Source organism: Mus musculus, chromosome 9, assembly GCF_000001635.26.
Source record: "Mus musculus strain C57BL/6J chromosome 9, GRCm38.p6 C57BL/6J".
Taxonomy (NCBI): domain Eukaryota; kingdom Metazoa; phylum Chordata; class Mammalia; order Rodentia; family Muridae; genus Mus; species Mus musculus.
In genome coordinates, this window is record NC_000075.6 from 50,229,042 (window position 1) to 50,249,367 (window position 20,326).

Below are 20,326 nucleotides of genomic sequence, written 5' to 3' on the forward strand. Positions count from 1 at the left end.
CCTCTTGTGGCTAACTGGACCCACCCTCTTTAAAAGGCATTGTGTGTACATCTGTTGATTGTGTAAAATGATCTAGTTTGCCTAGTGATATCCTCACCCTGTACTTCATATGGGTTACTACATCATTCCTGCAGAATCTATTGTTCTGAAAGACATATGCTCCATCTTACCACACTCAGATGAACTCTGGGAAGCTCTGTTTGTCTGACCTGGCTTTTTCCTGGTCTGAGAAGAGGATACAGAACAGAGAGAAGTATCCAGAATGGTCACTGCATGATCTCAGGCCACATCAACACCTACATTCATCTGTGTGTGATGTGTTGTAAGCTGGCAGCCAACTGCTAGCCCCAGGTAAGGGCTGGCTTGCAGCCTGAGAAGCTGCAGCAGACAGTCTTCATGGCATCATCTTTTCCTCTCCAGAAAGTTCTACCCAGAGGACCTCTCAGAGTTTCTCCAGATCATCACAGCCTTGGGAAAGTGATCTCAGGATATGGCCCTTGGATGCAGCGAGACAGGGGGAGAGGTTTGTTATTCCAACCTCCTCATGGCTGATCTGATCAAATCACCCCAAGGCTTCCCTCCCTAGCCCTCTGCAGGGCATCTCCAGTGCAGAATGCCCTTAGGAAGCCTCTCACAAAGGCCATTTGTTTCCTCCTTGTCTGCTGAAGATGAGAACTAGTTTCTGGATACCTAGTTTTTCCACACAACATTGCAGGAAAAACTGATTAGGGGCACACATGGGCTTGAGCTTGGGCTTGTTGGTGGTGTTATTTTTGTTTCTGCTTTGCGAAGAAGAAGAAGAAGAAGAAGAAGAAGAAGAAGAAGAAGAAGAAGAAGAAGAAGAAGAAGAAGAAGAAGAAGAAGAAGAAGAAGAAGAAGAAGAAGAAACAGTTCCATTGCTGTTCCTTCAAAAATCTTGAAGAAATGAAGGAAAGAAGAGGCACCGGGACCTCCCTGGAAAGGATCCATAATGGTTTGCAAAGGGCAGATGGGTAAAACGAGGCTGGCCAGCTTCCATGTTCCCTCCCCTAATCTCTACCCCTAACAAGGCATCCTTCTTTTCCCTCCCCCATCCTTTTCTCCTCAAACATTTTCTCTCTGTTTTTTCTCTGAGTGGTGGAATTGAAAAGTGTAACCATGGGACCCTGAGCGAGCTGGCTACCTCCCAGAACCTGCTTTCTTCCCCTCCATTACAGACCACCAAGCTGACATTGTTCCTCAAGCCCTGGTGCTTCCCTGTCCCGCCTTTTCGCCTTTGCCCTCTGGACAAAAAGCTCTGTGGGTTTACACTGGGATATGCAGAACTGAGCACAGCAAAACTGGCCTCTGAGACCTAGGCAATTTTGCAGGCAAGGACCCCTTTTATTAAGGACACCGCCACCACATTTGAGCCTGGAGAGAGTTCCAAAAAGTCAGAGTTCCTATCGATTGAATGCTTGCTACTTTCAGACCTTGGTAAATGTGGAAGTTGTATTCTGTAGTGTTTCCATGAATGCTGAATTAGCAAATGAGTGATGGCTCCCAGGGGAAATTCAAGTTAGGATCCCGTGAGCCTCTGTTCACATCACTTTTCCCGTGAATTGATCAATACACACTGTCATAGGATCTGTGGGAGTGAGACAGGGATGACAAAGGGGACTTTCTGAGAAACATTACCTTGGCTTGTGACTGGGTTCCTTTAGCATTCTCAAAAATGACCTAGGGAGAGATCACAACTGCTTTATGGTAGCTGGCCTCCCCAGTCCCAGAAGCAGCTCTACATAGAAGCTGTGCTGCCCGGGGCCAGCTGTTTGACTCATACTGGTCAAGACAGTGTAAACCCTGTTCCTGGCTTGCCTGGCCCTACAAGAATTGGTACCTAATTACCTTGCCAAACTCATCTCATCCCTCTTCCCTCCAGACTTCCCACCCTCATGGGGAGCTGATTTCATATCCATTAATAAGCCAGGCGTTCTCTTCTGTATCTGAGGGCGCTTCCTTTCCCTCAGCTTCCTGTATTCATTAGTTCAGACACCATTACAAAATCAACTAGGTGAGCTGTAAAACCAAACTCATGTTTCTCACAGTTGCCTCGATGGCTGGAAAGTTCTGGACTGAAATGTTCCCGAAGAAAAGCCTGCTGGGAACTGGTTCTTAGTTTTTGCAAAGCTTCTTGCTGGGTGCTTCCATGAAGAAGGACTTCTTAAGTCCTCAAGGCCTCTTTCACAAAGACTCTTGTGTAAGAGGGCTCTATGATTGTGGCTTCATACCTGTTGTAAAGTCCTCACCTTCAAGTTTAACATATAGACCTGAGGAGACAGTCAGCTGGTGACATCTCCTCTCCCATAGACAACTCCCACTTCAATGCTTTAGCTTAGATGTCTCCTTTCTCCAACTGGGGGTTCATGACTTCTCTCTGTCTCCCATAGTGACTCCTCAGTGGGTTCTTTCAAACTACATTGTAAGTGTAAAATCATTGTCTTCTCCACTCAGCTACACTCACTAGAGGTTAGAGATCATCTAACTCACCTCTCACTCCTGTTTTTAACACACCTTGGTATATTCTAAATACTTAGCAGAAGTCTACTGAGTGTAAAGTTGAAGCTTCCCTAAGACATCATGTTGAGCAAATGAAAGGTCTTCAGGTCATCAGAAAACTGTGTCTTCAAACAGGGGGAATGAGATCCTAGATGGTCACCTCCCCGGTTTCTTGCTATCATGGCCAGTGGCTGAGCACTTTCCCTGTTGCCCACCCCTACTATAAAGTGCTGCTTCACCGTAGGTCCTTACAACCGAAGGCTAATAAGTCATAGAGAAGCACCTCCAAAAAAAGAAAAGAAAAAGAAAATCTATGAACCAAGATAAATCTTTCATTTCTGTAAGGTGTTATAGTGTTAGAAAGCTGAACAACACACCAACAACCCTTCTCTCTGTTTATCTCCTTTCAGATTCCTTCTGCTCTTCGAGCCCCAGATGTCTAGACTCTCCTCCTTCCTTGAGCACCGTCCTGCAGAGGGTGAAAAGGTTACCTTGGGGTCTCAGCATTTTGGCATTCAAGTTTTCTTTTTCTCCGAAGTTATGAGCACCAGACTGGATCATCTAAGGACGATGAGCTGTGTAACGTAGGGAGGGGCAGCCACTGTGTCAGCTCAGAGTTTATTTGTTGGTTGGTGAGACCTGACATATCTCTACATGTCAGAGAATCTTCTATCTTTGATTAAGACTAAGCCCTAGAGAGCAAAAGTGAATTCAAACCTCAGGTGTGGGGACCACCAGATCCTGGAGAGGTTGCTTAGCAACAGGGCCTTGAGGCTAGGCTTTGGTTCAAATGCCAGTTCTGCTGCCTATGGACTAAGCATGGGTGGAGACGTGTGCATCCTCTTTAACTCAACTCTCTCAACTGTAAAACACAGGTAATAACAGCTCCTATTTCCTGGAGTTCTCATGAGGATTACTTGGATAATTTATGTAAAGCCTCTGTACAATGCCTGACACACCACATGGTATTCAATAAATGTCAGCTTTATTTTTGGAAACCTGTATTAGGTATCCAGCAGGCCAGACTCCAAGCAAGCAAGGATCTATATGAATGAGCCACATCTTACTTGGAACACCAGGCAGAAAGTGGTTTTAAAAGAGATGACATTAACGAATTAAGACCTACATTCAGACTCCCTCAACTGTCTTCGAGGCAACTCACTCCTCAGACTCCTTCGAGGCAAACGATTAGTGGCCAGCATTTTTCTTCAGACATTAGAGAAGATGTATTCTGGATACCTTGTTAGTTGAGCCTCAGAATCCAGAGATGAAGGGGCCAGGGCATCAACTGTTCCTGGAGATACAGATAAGAAAAACATCAGTCACTGTCCCTTCCAAGTCCTGGCAGACCCGACAACCCCCACAGCTCTACAAGGAACTAGCATTCCCCACTGAGCCTTGTCTCTGAAGACTTCACTTCCTCCATAATGTCCCTCTGAGGACACAATTCCAGCATTAAATCTCTTCAGCACCATCCCTGTATGCTGGCTTCTTGCCTGCAGGTCCAGGCGAGACAAGAGTGGTCCTGGTCCCTCCAGGGTCTCTCCGAGGCTGAACAGGATGGTGAGTGTTGATGGCTCAAAAGAAACACACCAAGCCAGGAGTCTTGTCAAAGCAGGTACTCAACTTTATAGCATCAGCCTCTCGCTTATATAAGTTCTGAACATAGGGAGGGAGATTTTGGGTGGGGTAAGATGACATAGGAGCCAGGGAAGGGTGATGGAGGGTATGGAGTGACTCACAGGGCCAATGGCAAAGCTCTACATCAGCAAGGCGGGGCAGAGGCATGGCAAACAGGTCTTGCTGAGTCACTTCCATATCAGGGAAGTGACTGAGGCCCAAACCAGGGCCAAAATGGGTCCCAACACCTGTAGGAAATGAAAAACCCTTCTTTGTGAAAGTGCTGATGTAGCCAGCAGCTGTCAATTTGTCTGTCTGCTTGGCACCTCCTGAAGTGGCAGGACCCTCCAAACCTCATCTCTATACTATAGATTTTTTTCCTCCTGTACCAGAAACACAAGCAGCCAGTTATCTTGCCTCCTTTGTAGCTACAATGAAAGCAGGTGGCGGAGGGGCTGCAGATGACAGGGTGGTGTTGCCGACCAGATGTGGCATTGGTTCTGAAGGCAGCAGCAGTGGTGATGATCAGGTTCCTGGCAGTGACATGAATTGTGGCATCCAGCTGGCAGTGGCAGCGGCCACAGCAGTGTTCTCATTAGGTCAGTCCTGCAGCCTGTAAGGGGACATTAGTATGAATGCATAGCCTCCAGGCTGTTTCTCCAGGATCTGCTGGAGCCGTGAGACAGCCGGCCTTCCACCGGTGTTATGAGACAACCAGCTTTCTTTCAGTAACCGTTCAAGCTCAGTTTCCTAGAATCTACCTCTGATGCCCATCGCTAGGAATCTAGATTCTTGCAGTTGAGGATGACAAAGTGACTATTTCAAAGTCAAGTCTGACTGAAATTTCTCTTGCTCAATGAATCTTTACAGAGTCTTTTAATTCCTTTGTCCAGGCCCTGATGGGTAGGTGGAAGAATCTCCAATGAGTTTTTTTGTTTTTGTTTTTGTTTTAAGACAGTCAGAAAAGGTAATGGTCCTGAAAGACCTGCTCAAAATGGCAGACAACCTGCTCCACGTCTGTGCTGTGAAGTGGCTTTTGCTGAAAGAGGTCTCAGCTTCCTTTACTTGGAAGATTCCCAAGGGATGCTGAGACCAAAGGCCTTCCTCAGGCAGTGAACGCCAAGCAAAGGGACTTGGATCTACAGCAGTGGTTCTCAGCCTTCCTAATGCTTCACCCATTTAATACAGTTCCTCATGGTGTGATAAACCCCAACCCCAAAATTATTTTCATTGCAACTTCATAACTAATTTTGCTACTGTAATGAATTATAATGTAAATAACTGATATTTCCTTTCCGATGGTCTTAGGCAAGCCGTTAAAAGGTCATTCAATTTCCCACAGGGGTCATGATCCATAGGTTGACAGCCACTGGTATGAGCTTCAGAGCCAAACAAGGCAGGAGCACTGTAGGTGGACCGAGAGCAGGCTGGATGCTCCAGACTGAACTCGTGGCCAGGGCTTGAGAGCAACCACTGCTTAAAGGGCACTGGCACCTCCATCAGAAACACTGGCATGATGCCTGGCTGTACACACACAAATTACCCTTCCCAGACTCCCGGGTAGCTAAAGAAGGAAGACATGGCAGGCCTTGAGAGCCATGCTGGGCCTGGCTTACAAGCTCCCTGCTAAGGACATTCCTGTTTCCGGAAACCCTATGAATTGTCTCAGAGGCAGCTGGTGTCTGGCTGAAGAACAGAGCAGATACGCAAGCACAGCGGCTAGAATGTGAGCTGCAAGCTGGAGTTCCATGAGGCACATCTGCAGATTCTGCTCAGCTGGGGTAAGATAACCAGCCATGACCAGTACGAACCAAAGCCAAGGAAAGAGGATGGTGGGAAGGAGAGATAGAGAGAGACAGACAACGTAAGCCACACACATCTTCTTTTATTTTTCATGTATGCATATCCACATCTATGTGTATGTGGGTTTGCATGTGTACCTGTATGCATATGTGCAGAGGCCAGAAGTCAACCTCAGTTATCATTGTTCCTGAAGTATTTTTCATTTTGTTATTGGTGGCGGGGGGGGGGGGTTGTTTGTTTGTTTGTTTGTATTTGTTTTGGAACACTGGCCTGGAACTCACAGAAGAAGACAGGCTGGGGGGCCAGGGAAGCTGGGAGTCTGCCTGTCTCCACCCCAGAGCTGAGATTTATATTCACATGCCACCACACCTGACTTGTTTGTTTGTTTGTTTGTTTGTTTGAGACTTTATCCACTAAGCTATGTCTCCTGCTCCAAGCCATCCATACCTATTTATTCAGGTCACAAGAATGTGAGTTTCTGCTCAGGTTAGCCTGGCATCCCCACGGTATCACGGATTGCCATGACAGTCACTTGGCATGTTTGGTATTTTCTATATGTTCTTGTTGATTTCAGTAGAAATCGAGCTATTGCTTTTCAGAAGCTGAGTCATTCACTCCCCTTCTGGCTTGAGAGGTGTTCCTTCTGTATGTGTCACTTTGGAGCACCTCGCTACAGAGCCTGTGGAATCCGAACAGCCACTGGAGCTCAGCCATCATCATGCATTGCATCAGAGGCTCACAGAGAAGTGTCGACAAAAGTCCGTAGACAACTTCAGTGTTTCATTCCATATACACTTCCGCAAAGGAGATGCTGACTTCTTTCTACCCTCTGACCCTTGCCTTTGACCCTAGGGACCTCAGATCTCCAGGGCTACCTCAGAAGATGGGAACTGGCTGAATTCCCACTCTGAGCTGGCATTATAGTTGAATAAAATGAGGCCCTGCTTTCTGTTTTCCTGGTCCCTGCCCAAACAGGGTTGTCCATATTTTAAGCCCACTCCCTGCATCCCATCCTTGGGATGCTGGCACTGACCCCCAGGCCTTGCCCCAGCAACAATCACCTCTTTGTTCCCCAGGGGTATGGAAAGTTCTCAGTCCCTGACAGCCTCATTCATTTGGCTCTTAATTAGACACAGAACCCCACAGCGCTTCATCTTCCACTGTGATCTCTCACAAGCTCCTAGGGGCCTCCCCTGGCTCCCTGCTGAGTCACATGATCAGAAGGAAGTCATCAGGCCCTGTCTGCTGCCAGGACCCACTCTCCAGCCTCATAGCTCCCAGCCCAGGAAGGAAGCTTTATCTGGAGGTAGCTGTCCAGATATTTTTTTGCTGATATTAAGCTAAACTGGCTTAATATTACCTTGAATTCCACCCCACTTCCCTTCTGTCTTCTCATGGAGGTGGTTCAATTCCATGGTCACAGGATCTGCCCTGATTTTATGTGGAAACATCATTTTATCCTTTGCAAAATACATAAATTAGGAAACATCAGAAGAACTCATTTCCTTTCCTGTTCTCTGTGGGCTTCAGAGCCAGGGTGTTCTCCTCACACTTTCCTGGGTCATTTCCAGTTTATAAACAAACATCAGGCTCACACTGCCTTACCCAAGCAAAATCTGTTCCAGGTTAGACTTTTTTACAGACAGAAGAGAAAATACAGACACCTGCAAGGTGTAATCTGACCTTTCCCCATCGGCCCTGCTTACTTAACTGTAAGCGACTTGAGCAAGACAGTAGAGGTAGCTGCGTATAAGTAGTTCTCGCCTCGACTTTTTATTAACTGGACCTGAAGTTTTAGCTGGCCAAGTAGTCACACATGTAAAACAGTGTTTTGTAACCATCCTTCGCAAGTTTCTAACCTTGGAGCCCTAAGCAGAAATGTATGAGCAGTTCCCAGGAAGCTTTGCTTACCATTGGTCCACTAAAGCATCGGTTCTCAATGTGTGGGTTGCGACCCTTTTGGGGATTGGATAACCCTTTCACTAGGGTTACCTAAGACCGTTGGCAAACACAGATATTTACATTACGATTCATAACTGTAGCAAAATTACAGTTGTGAAATAACAATAAGTATAAGTTCATAACTGGGGGTCTCCACAACACAAGGAACTGTATTAAGGGTTGGAGTGTTAGGAAGGTTGAGAGCCACTGTACTAAAGGAACATAGCGGTAAAATGATACCTAATTGTGTTCTGCTATACCCATTGGTCTCTGTCAGTCATCACCAGAGATGCTTTCTCCTGTTGTAGATGAGAAATAAAACTGAGACCCAGGACTGGACAATGTATAGAATGAGAGACCTTGGAACACTCAGTCCTAAATGGAATGTCTTCATCAAGCCCCTCCCCTCAGGGCTCAGGGAACTATGTAGAGGAAGAGACAGAAGGACTGTAAGAGCCAGAGGGGATGGATGGCACAAGGAAGCAGCGTCTTCCAGACATAGCATGACTGACTCTCAGAGACTGAGGCAGCACACACAAGACTTGTACAAGCCAGATGAGGTCCCAGTGCCGAGTGGGAGAAGTGGATGTAACTTCTCCTCCCTACCTAACCAAGAGCTAACTCCAAGTAACAACCACTCCTAAAGGACTTCCTCCAGTGGACTCTCACAGGATAGATAACCATGATTAAGGCTAGGCCCATGCCCAGCAGGTGATGGTAAACACAAGGCAAACTCGATGGTGTTCGTGTACATTTGGCCTCATATTGCTTTGTTTGAACTTTTTCTTTTGTCTTAATGGTATTTTACCTGTATATTATGTTTTTTAATTTTGTAATTTTCATAGGTTTTAGTGTATGTGTGTGCTTTTTGTGCTTTTTCTTTTTTTTTTAATTCTAGTTTCTTTGTTTGCCTGCCTATTTGTTTTCTAAAGAGGAAGAAGGAGGTGTGGGGTTGGACAGGTGGGGAGGAAGGATCTGGGAAGAGATGAGAGAGGGGAAAGCATGACCAGAATATATTGTATGAAGAACAATTGCAATAAAAGTAAAATAAAAGAGCAAGTGAGTGGGTGTGTGCATGGATCCCTCTTTCCACCCTTTTCATCTTGCTTGAACTCAGCTGTGACTCCTGGGGGCTCCGGCCATCATCTTGGATCATAAGATCCAAGATCACTAGAGCATTTAGACAGAAGAAACTTGGTCTCTCTCAACTCTGTAAGGTCACCAGAGCAGTTAGGGATTGCCTAAATCTAGGCTCATTTTATCACACACACATACACACACACAAGCATGCATGCGCACACACACACACACTATATGTATATATGGGTGTGTATGCGAGTACAAGTGCATGTATATGTGTATGTATGCATTTGTGTGTGTGTGTGTGTGTGTGTGTGTGTGTGTGTGTGTGTGTGTATGTGTATGTGTGTATGTATAGTTTAACTTAAATTGGGATGTCTCCAAAATGCATTCAGACTTAAACCTCAACCTACTCCCTGAGGTCACAATATTTATATGATGAGTAGCTATATAATTACATATTTACCTAAAGAAATCTCCAGCACTTATCACTAATTCTTTTCATTACCTTTTCTGCTTTCAATAACATAAAGAAACTACAACAAGGGAACTGTAAATTTGATGCATTAATTCTCTGTTGCTCTCCCAATAAATTGCCACAAACTTTACGGCTTCAAAAGAGAGAAAGAGAGAGATTTATTCTCTTAGAATGCTGGAGACCAGAAAACTCAAATTGGTATCACTGGTCTTAAATAAGCCTTGACAGGCCCTACTCTCTCCACAGACTTGAGAGAAGACGATCTCCACTCTGACCCTGCTTCTGGAAGGTCCTGGACACTCTTTGTCTGGCGGTAATGCTCCTCCTCTTTAGTGATGTATCTCTGTCCCCATTTGTGAAGTTATGTATGACTGCATTTTGAGTTCCACTCAAATCACCTAGGATATTCTTTACATCTCAAGATCCTTAGCCACATAGGAAACATCCTTGTGGTCCATATAAAATTGAGACAGTATATAAATGCAGGAAATATGGAGGGGGCATCAGGAGAAAAAAAGGAGTCCCTTATTCCAGAACTTGGCTAGAAGACAGAAACTTCGACAAAAGTGGTAAAATAAAAAATGTTCACTTTCCTAAAGAAAGTGCAGTGAAGGATGTTAAAAACAATTTAATGCGAAGCTCCACAGTTTCAGAATAGCTATGCTAATTGTACAGAAGTTCCCTGAGGTATATATTATAGACTTTGAGTCTGGTTAATTTGGGGTTTTGTGTGTGTGTGTGTGTGTGTGTGTGTGTGTGTGTAATTTGGGAGGTTTTTTTTCACATTAAAGTTTTAATTAAAAAAAGCATTTGAGTCAACTTATTTATAAGCTGGCCATGCTGGCCTTGAACTTGTTCAGTAGCCTTTGCAGGCCTTGAATTTCCAATCCTTTTGTTTCCATCCCCACACTTTGCTGGGATTTCAGGTCTGTGTCACCAGGCCAGGTTCCCCGTACTTTCCTCTACCCCTGCCTTCATACAGACAAACCCATTTCATCTCCTGGATCAAGATTGGCCTCTTGCTATGCTGATTGACAGCAGGATTCCCAAAGAAGTATAGCTACATCCTAATGCTTTACAAATCAGCCGGTCCCCGGAGAATCCAGGGACTGTTGCTGCCCCAAGTGTGGAATCCTAGTTTGATGATACTTTAGGTTAAAGACAGGGAGAGAGCAGCAGCTGCTGAGGGCTCTGTCCCCTCCTTCTCTACCTGGAATCAGTTTCTGCCAAGGAAGACAATAACCTCCCATCCCTTGCCTGAGCTTTCCTCAGCTCCTGTCACAGGAACAAAGACTAAAGTGTCAACACACCCAGATAGACCTCTGCCAGTCGCCAGTGTCCGCTCTTCTGCATTCCTAAGAGAAACAGTCCAACTTATTGTCTGTTCTGTGACCCAACAGACTTTCTCCCAGACCACTGCATGCTCTTCAGTTAATGTCCCTAAAGTCATTTGTTATCCATCTTACATCCCCAAGTCCCCCAGCCCTATGGGGAGTTTCTGAACCTTGCTGGGCAAATGGGTCATTGTATTGTGGTTGCCCTTTGCACTTTAGTCAATTTTAGTATCATTTATACCATACTCAAAGGGAAACCTTTCCCTCCCTCCTACATACTTGAGAACGAGGTGGGATGTTCACAGCTTAGAACATAGCTGTATGATTCACCCATCCTTTCAGTAGATAAAAGATGAGATTGCATATACAATGACAATCCTAATATAGAGAAGAAGTCAGGCAGATATGAGCTATAACGCCGTTATTTGGCAGTTTCTTAACCTCAATAAGCCTTGGTTTCCCCATCTGTAAAATGAAGATAGAAAAGAAAATAATACCTCACTGTCAAAGCTATCATGAGAGCCAGGAACCAGGTGTGTGTGGCACGGGGCAGCCAACCTGACTCACAGGAGATGCTAGACGGGAGAAAAAAGTCTTTATTCGGTTTTCCCTCCAGTAGTTGATTGAACATCCTTTGACAGTGAAAATACAATCCCGACCCACACAGTCTTTCCTCATAAGTACTAGATGCCATATATGATATCCACCATGGACTGTGGGCTTGAACATTGTCGGGCTCTAGCTGTGTCTTAGTTTACCATTTTTGCAACACCAGGAAGTTCAGGAAGATTCATAGAAGAGTACATTTGGGGCAGGCCCTGGCGTGCAGCATGGTGGCCGAGAGCTGCTGGACTCTGCTTCCTAACAATAGAGGCCGACTTCACGAGACACTCGACCTACACAGCACAGACCTGGGCCAGGCTCTCTGCACTGAGTGCCCCCTGTTCACTGATAACCCATATGAGGGAAACAGCCCTGATTTGAGATCTTTCTTAAACACTAAAAATTGGAGGTAAATTAATTAAGATATAACTTCAGTGACACCAGCCTTCCCTCATCAACAGTTCCTAAGACAGGACAGGCAGCATTAATTGTTGCAATTAATTAGGCATTAAACTGATAATGGGTACAGCTGCTAACAATTAACAGCTAATTATGTCAAGCACTTTAACCATTTCACAAAAGAAATGGAAATCGGAGAGAAGGGAGAGGAGATGAAAAGAGAGAATCACAGTTACCTTGTAAACAAATCAGAGGCAGTTAGCTGCAAATGCAGCTGGATCCGGCTGGAGAAATGGCACAGAAAGTTGATAGGAGGCCCTCTTCCCAGCAAGCCTGAGCCACACAGGAGCCACGTGAGTCTCGATCTGAGCAGAAAAGACTGGAATCGTGATCAGAACTAACCCATGCCAAGCTGCATCCATGCTCAGCACTTGGCACACGCTAGCACAGGGAAGTGTCACAGCAGAACGATGTGGGAATGGCCATAACGGTATCCCCAATTCATGGACAAAGAAAATAAAATATAATAAAAATAAATAAGTAAAAGAGGCACAAAGGTTAAGTGACTTGTCCAGAGGGACCAGATATAAGAAAGCCTGGATTTAAATCCAGGTACATGGATCTCCCCAAAATGCACATCACTCATTTGATAAATACTTAGCAGTCCTGAAAACCCAGACAAGTGATGTTTCATTGAATCATAAACTCAACCAATTAACTTTAAGGGAAAAGAAACAGTTTAAATCCAAAGTTATTAGAAGACAGCCACACATCTGCATCAGCCCCAATTCAAAGCCACAATTCCTTTGTGCTTCTGACTGTGAGGATCTAGTTTCGGCATATCTGGGGAAATCTGTCACCATGCTAGGGGCTGCCACGCAGCTCCTTGGGGAGCCTCAAGGACCATCCCCAGTGGATTTCTCAATAAACATCATTAGCTGCTTTCTATTTGGGGCTTTTGTTTCTGATGAGTTTTACCTTTATCGTCCACATAAGAAGCAGCTGAGAGGAAAGAAAATTCAGGCCACATTAGACACCCGCATGCACATTCACACACACACACACACACACACACACACACACACACATCTTACTTAAGCAACTTGACCTATCCCAATGAGGAAAAGCAGTTGCAACAAAAAGCATTGAATCTATTCGTCTTGGTCTTGCCTTAAACTTGAGAGAGAAAAGTCTTGCCTGGTGTCATGCAGGGTGGCAGACAAAGCCATGGTCCCTGCATTCTACATCAGCATGTCAACTTGTCGGAATACACATCCCTGGCCCTGCCATTCCTGCCCTAGCCTCTGGAGTTTCCAATCCAGCAGTCTTTAAGGGCCCAAGATGCTCCCAGGAGATTGAGCTGCAGGTCCGTGAGCAACAAAAGCCCACTAATTTTTCCCAGTAAGCTCCTTTCCCAGTTGGCCCAATGGTTGCCAGGGTTGGCTGGCTTCATTGATTTAGAAGCTCAATTTGAACTTGATTGTCCTGGACCAAAACTAGTTTTTTGGGGTTTTTTTGTTTGTTTGTTTGAAATTAACTTATTTATTCATTTTTTTACACTTCATATTTTATTCCCTCCCCCATTGTCCACCCTCCCATACCTCCTGTTCCACATCCCATACCTCCTCCCCACCCCCAGCCCCACCTGACCTCTAACCTGCCTGGGGTCTCCAGTCTCTTGAGGTTAGGTGCATCATCTCTGAATGAACACAGACCCAGCAGTCCTCTGCTGTATGTGTTGGGGCCTCATATCAGCTGGTGTATGCTGCCTGTTTGGTGGTCCAGTGTTTGAGAGATCTCAGGGGTCCAGATTAGCTGAGACTGCTGGTCTTCCTGGGGTCTCCCTTCTCCTCTGCTTCTCGCAGCCTTTCCCTAATTCAAAAACAGGGGTCAGTTTGTTTTTGTTTTTGTTTTTTGGTTTTTTGTTTTGTTTTGTTTTGTTTTTTTAATAGAAGCTGGGAAAGGAGAACTCTCCTGGTTTGCTTTCTATTGCTGTGGTAAATGACCACAGCCCAAAAAGCAACTTGGAGAAGAGAAAGTCGTACATGCAAAGAAACTGAGGCAGGACGCTAGAGGCAAGATCTGGAGCAAAGGCCATGAGGAAATCCTGCTTGCTCTTTGTGGATTGCCCAGCTTGCTTTCTTATCCCACTCAGGACCACCTACCCAGGGGTAGCACTCCCCACAATGGGCTGGGCCTGCCCACATCAATGATCATGAAAATCCCTCAAAGATACGCACACCCACAGCCAACCTGAGGGAGGAAGGGAGTTCTCTTTTCCCTTGTGAATCTACAAGTTTGTATTAAGTTGACAAAAAAAAAAAAAAAAAAAAAAAAACCGAAGCAGCCCAAGAGCCAATGTCTCCTGCTCCTTGCGTCCTGGTTCTGTATCCGCCTTCGAGGTGTTCAGGCATCCTTATGCACCAGACTGGAAGGAAAGGTAGGAAGCTTGTCCAATTGGGGTGGGTCCGCAGGAACTCGATTGTTCGGAGTGCCAGGGCGGTTTTCAGGGTTACAGCTCTCGTTATTTGGGGTGCATAAGACCTATATAAAGCTTGGGGAGTGGGTAGGAATTTTCAGGGTGAGTGTTCATCACTGGCTGGGACTGGAGTTCTGGGAATGCTTCATTTGTGTGAAGAGGAATTCCAGAGGCTTGTCCGGCATGTCCTTATAGGGAGAGAGGGAGTTTAACACGTGATTTGGCCATCAGACTACATAACTACCTCAACAGTGGTAAAGTAAGGGTTGTAGGGCTATGTACCCTGGGACACGCAGGCCAAGAACGAGGAGGGAGCAATCCTTACTCCTGCCAGTCTCAAGATGAGATTTTCCGGGTTTGGACACATCTCAGAATTCACTCTTGCTCCAGCCACCCCACCCCACCCCCCAACCCCCATCCCCATCCCCATCCCCATCACATTTGCCCCACAGTTCCTTTGTAGCTTCCTTGAAAATAGGAGGAAGCTTCTGTCTCTCAGGAGTGTGAAGGTAGCCATCCCAACCTGGAACATGACTGGGAGGATTTCTTGGAGTAGCAGTTGTCGCCTGGTCTTAGTCAACTACAAAACAGAAACATGAGACTCATGTAACTAGTGTCCCAGTTACGTGAGCCCAGAGATAGTCTGTCCAGAAACAGGGTGAGGCAGGAAGCTGAAGGCCTGTGGACCATGTCATCAACACAGGGAGCCCTTATGATTGCTTATGGCTGCACTTTGGAACTGTGGATGACAAATTCCCTGAAAACACTTGGCCTAGCCACGGCAGCAAAGTTTTACGTCTTGTGCATGCAGCCTCTTAGAATTTGTGCCGTCACCTTTAATTTTTTTTCAGGGTTCTAGTCTAGGTATCATAAAAAAGAAGTTTTGATAAAACAGTAGGAATATCATGATTTTCCCCAGGTCATTTTAAAAAATTATAAGGTGCCTCCACACTGTTTTATTTCAGCTGTTAGCAGAAATAAAAATCATTATTTCTTCCTGAAAGGAAACAGGGGTGTGTGAAAGACCTTTAAATGTATATTTTCACTTCTAAGAATTAGTTCTAAGGAAATTATTGGACCAGGTCTCAAAGACATTCGCTACAGTGTTATTAATAACAGAAAAGAATGTAAACAACTTAAATGCATGAATAAAAGCTACTTTGATTAAATGAACCATGGGAAACATAGTCGCTGGAATTACCCAATAAAAATGATGCTATAGATGTGAGAAAATGTGCAGAGTAACAGTGGCAAATTGTAAAGTACAATCTATGACACAGTGCACAGAAAATGATATTATCTTTCTAAGTCTCTGTGTGGCTGTGTACATATCATCTCTAGAGGGGAAATCAACTCTAAGAAAATAGATACCCAAAATTTAACTGTATTTGTCTTTATAGTAATGGGTATTTGGGAAATTCAGGGGTGCCTTTTCTCTTTATGCTTCTTTTATTTATCTTTCCCAGCATCCAGGTTTCCTGCATTAAGTGCACAAAAGAACCTCAGGAAGATTAAAGAACAAATAAAATAATTACTAGTGAAATTATTTTAGGTGTCTTGAGTGGCTATGATAAATATTTACATGAGGAATATCTCCATTGTTTCTGAAATCTGTTCCCATATAATAAGCATGGAAAGATAATTGTACAATGGCAATGGATTTTTTTTAATTGCATGAGCATGTGCAGAAAGGCCAAAATACATGTCTTTGGAACATGATACACACAATCCGGCATCTCTTATTTCCTTCCATCCCCCACTCCAACAGCAAAGGCTCCCCTCCCCTCTATAACATCTCCCAGCAGCCAAACACAGGCTCTGTTAATGAATATTAATTGACCTAACATCATGTGGTGACGCAACTGTGCACATTTCCCTGTCTCATTTGGTTGCTAGGAAACCATGAGAGACAGCCATGGGGCCCTGGGACCCAGACCTCTTAAGTGCAGGCCAAGGTTAAACCACAAATCAGAAATAGTCTGCCTGATTAATTGTGTATATGAGCAACTGTGTATGTATGCAGTCCTGTCAAATAAGCAAGGAATAAATAAATACCAATAGACAGTTTGGCAGTAGATAAGCAAGTGAGTGGAAATGAGCATAGACTCTCGGTTACTGGAACCACTCCCCAGGTTGCTCCTGCAGCAGCCCCCTTCTGAGCATCTGCAAGCATCACCATGCCACCCCTGGAGATCCAGAATGGAACCTCAAGATTGGTCCTGGAGGCAGCACCTGGGAAGGCAGAGGAGGGGCACTGACAGTTGTGCACGGTTACCCTGAAATCACAGACATCCTTTCCCATCCTGCTCATGCTCAGATAAGATGTAAATAAGATGATGGGCAAGCCTGGTCTACATGCCGTTTGTCCTCTGCATCTGACCTTGGCTTCACCTCGCTTCTCCCCTTATTCTTCTCAGCCGTTCAGAGAGGAGCATTCCCATCTGTATCCATATTGGCCTCTGCTCCGGCCACCCTGTCGCTTTCCACAGCACCAAAGAGTGAGTTACAAACATTGCTCCGGCTCCTGGAAGTCAGCTGTCATAGAGAACCCCTCACTCCCTGCTCCTGACTCTCTGCTTTCTTGCTTCTGTTGTCTCCCTTGTAGCTCTTACACTGCACCACGTTTCCTAACCAACTAAGTGATTGTCTTTGTGTCTCATAGGCATACATTCTGGTTAGCAAGGTTCTTAAGGGGAGGGGTGCATCTTCAGCCTTTGCTGAGAAACGAAGATGGAGTTCTCTAGCGAAGAAAGAGTGTGAGACTGAGGGAGGTGGAGTTTCTCTCTCTCTCTCTCTCTCTCTCTCTCTCTCTCTCTCTCTCTCTCACACACACACACACACACACACACACACACAGACACACATCTTCACCTAGTTTCCCCTTGAGTACCTAAAATCGAACACAACCTCAAGGACTTCTTTCCAAAGACTGCTCTCCCTGTTACTATGGTTTTTCTTTTGTTTTTATTCACAGTCATTTATTCACTCAACAAATGTTAACAGAGGGGATTTATTTATTCCATGCCTAGAATTTTTGCTGGGCCGTGTGTGTCTGTCTGTCTGTCTGTCTGTCTGTGAGTTATCCATTGAAAATCTCAGGCATGTGTATAATATATTTTGACAATACCTATCCCCACACCACTTTCAAATACCCCAGGACCTCCCAATATATCACCTGCCTGGCTTCTTCACCTCTTCCTTCTTTAAAAAATAATTTATTCTTTGAGAATTTTGTACACATACATGTATGTGAACAATGAAATATGATCATATCTACCCCAGTTTCCCCTGTTCAACTATCCTTGGCTCCCCTAATACCACCTCTCAGCCTCACATACTCTTTTTCTGACCTCCATCATCAAATATTTCATCTTCCTAGGTAGAGAAGAGATTGGGGGCTGAAAGGAAAGAAATCCTAGAATCTTTCAGAAGAAAGGGAAACATATTCACATCTTTCTGTCTTCTTCATCCTTACAACTTTAATGTCACTCAAATTTCAAAAGAAAACTCCATATCATTAGGTACGTAGGTCATTTTCCTCAGAGACAGCTGCTGGTAGTTTCTTTAGAGGCAGATGCTATGGGTTGGAGCAGAGTGAAGAGAGCAGCAGAGACGTCAACTGCAGGCAAAGAGCTATTGTGATAGAAAGGGAAAGAGACCAGTGTGAAAATAGAAGAGAGGAATAAGAAAGAACAGAATGGAGGTCTGAGGTCAGATACCAGTAAAAGAAAACTAGAGAGACAAAAAATGGAGAAATGAGGACAGAGTGCCTGCTCCCTCTCTCAGTTTCCACTATACCATTTCAAGTATAGTCTGTTTACTAAATATCTAATGCAGTAATGCAGTCAGGTTGCAAGAAGGAGCTGAGTCTACTTCAAGCTTGAGAAAACACATAGCTGGATGAACTGGAAGAGACAACCAGGGTCCTTGAAGCTTTCACAGCTATGCCCCCACGCCCTGTGCCTCCATAGGGCTGTGTGGCTTGCACATGAGCAAAAGCAAGCATCTTCAATCTTTCTCTCTCTCTCTCTCTCTCTCTCTCTCTCTCTCTCTCTCTCTCTCTCTCTCTCCCTCTCTCTCTCTCTGTGGCAGCAGTTGGAATGCAGAGAGAACAGATAATGCAAGCCCATAGCATTGCCTTCCTGGACTGAGGGAGATCTTTACAGCAGAGTCCCATACACTAAAACTATTCCTCATTAAAGGAAATCATAGTAGAGGCATGAAGACAGTTCCTCTTTCATCCATGTATTCACATGTGTGCAGAGCCTGCTTCATGGTGCACAGTCATGGGTACCAGCAAGACAGATGTCAGGAAAGTCAGGCCTGCCTACAATAGCCCAGATTTTCTTAAGCATGACAGAATGCATGGGAAATTTCAATACAAATGGTTAGAGCCCAGAGTGGGCTCCATATTCTTAGAATGCTTTAGGAATTCACTAACATGAAGCTCTTAAAGAGATATTTTTCATGCACAAGGTTCTAGATGATGAACCCTTTTGACCCAAGAAGACTCCGTCATGTGAGCCACAAGCTTGGGATAAGGAATGCCAAGTGATTGGACAGAGTTTGCCTCCTATGTCCAGCTGTTCTACACAGGGCTAATGAGAGGCAATCCTGGCAACTAATAGACACCTGAGCCATCCTCTCAGGAGATTCTCCAAACAATGGTCAGAGAGACATAGGAGAAATGGTTTTCTTGGCATTGCCCAGGTCAACTAGGTGAAGGCTCCAGTGTATGCCAATGAGTTCCCTGGTAGGTTGGAACCTCTGATTCTGATAACAAATACAACCCTATATCCTATGTGAGGAGACAGAGAAGCTGGGGTTTCCTTGTGTCACAAAATCTTTGGGTTTTGAATTGGTTCCCTCATGAATCTATCTATCTCAGGAATCTGAGTCATATTAGTGTTGACTAAGACTGAAGTCAACAATAGGAGAAACTCCTGGAAAGAGAGCTCAGACACAGAAGACTTACTGAAGTGCCACAAAGTCCCTCCATAGGTCCCTCAGCTGTGTTTCAAAGCTCCTATGTGCTACATTGCTGAGGTGGCACTTGGGTGGCATAGGTAGCCAACCTTCCAAGCACACATCTATCAAGCCATGGCACCCAGGGCACCCAGAACCCACTGGCCAGTGTCACAGCTGCTTTGGAGTCTTAAGGGACTCTACACTAAAGGGACACTACACATATTCATACCTTTCTGCTTATTCCAGTATTTATTTCAGAATTGGAAATCAACCATTGAATGATCATGTTCAGTGCTCTGGAACCAAAACTGATTTCCTGATAGTATCATCTCCCCTATCTCCTTACCAAGTCATCTTAAGCAGGGATTATCTTGCTGTTCTCTGCTACTATAAAACCAAACAAGAACTATGAGGGGGATAAACATTCTGAGTAACAGTCTAGCAGTGTCCCTTAATATTAAACAAACTTCTGACACAGCACTTCTATTCCTAGATATCTACTCAAGAGAAGTGAAATTGTATGGCCACACAAAAGTGTGCATACAGATGTTCAGAGCAACATTAGTCATAGGAGATATAAGTAGAAGCAACTCAAGGATCTATCATCTGATGAATGGATAAAAAAAATGTGGTATCTCCGTCCAGGCAAAGGATTACAATTCATCAATAAAACAGATGAAGCAGCAAAACGTGCTACAATGTGGATAAGCCTCAGAAACATGATGCTGGAGAAGTGACTTACGGGAGATAATACCAGGCATGAATCCATTTATGTGAAATGCCTACCGTAAGGAAATGCATAAAGTAGATTAGTACTCACCTCTGGCCAGCATCAAAGCCGGGGTGTAGGATAGGGTAAATGTGCTAATGGATATGTTTTCTCTTGAGTGATAATAAAAATATATCTAAAATGGGCTTATGGTAATGGCTGCATAATTTTAGAACTACTGAGTTATGTACTTAACAAAGGGAGCTTATGGAGTGTCAATTATATATCGATAAAGCTAAAGGCAGAGATGAGGTGGACATGTGGGGGAAGAGAAAAAGAAAGTGGTGAATTTTAGAGCCCAGAGGTTGGCTTCTTAGTAGCAGGAGAAATACACT

General features: G+C 44.7%; 2 long non-coding RNA genes across 2 annotated transcripts; both read right to left on the reverse strand.

Moving 5' to 3' along the window:
* Positions 1-3,481: 3,481 nt before the first annotated feature.
* Positions 3,482-4,141, reverse strand: 2310003N18Rik (RIKEN cDNA 2310003N18 gene). Its single transcript, NR_131161.1, has 2 exons — positions 4,014-4,141; positions 3,482-3,811 (listed from the first exon to the last, which is right to left on the reverse strand). It is a non-coding gene; the product is annotated as an RIKEN cDNA 2310003N18 gene (long non-coding RNA).
* Positions 4,142-4,489: 348 nt separating this feature from the next.
* Gm40519 lies at positions 4,490-12,275 on the reverse strand. The gene is made up of 3 exons (XR_870728.1): positions 12,012-12,275; positions 11,271-11,348; positions 4,490-4,750 (listed from the first exon to the last, which is right to left on the reverse strand). It is a non-coding gene; the product is annotated as a predicted gene, 40519 (long non-coding RNA).
* Between the last annotated feature and the right edge of the window lie 8,051 nt (positions 12,276-20,326).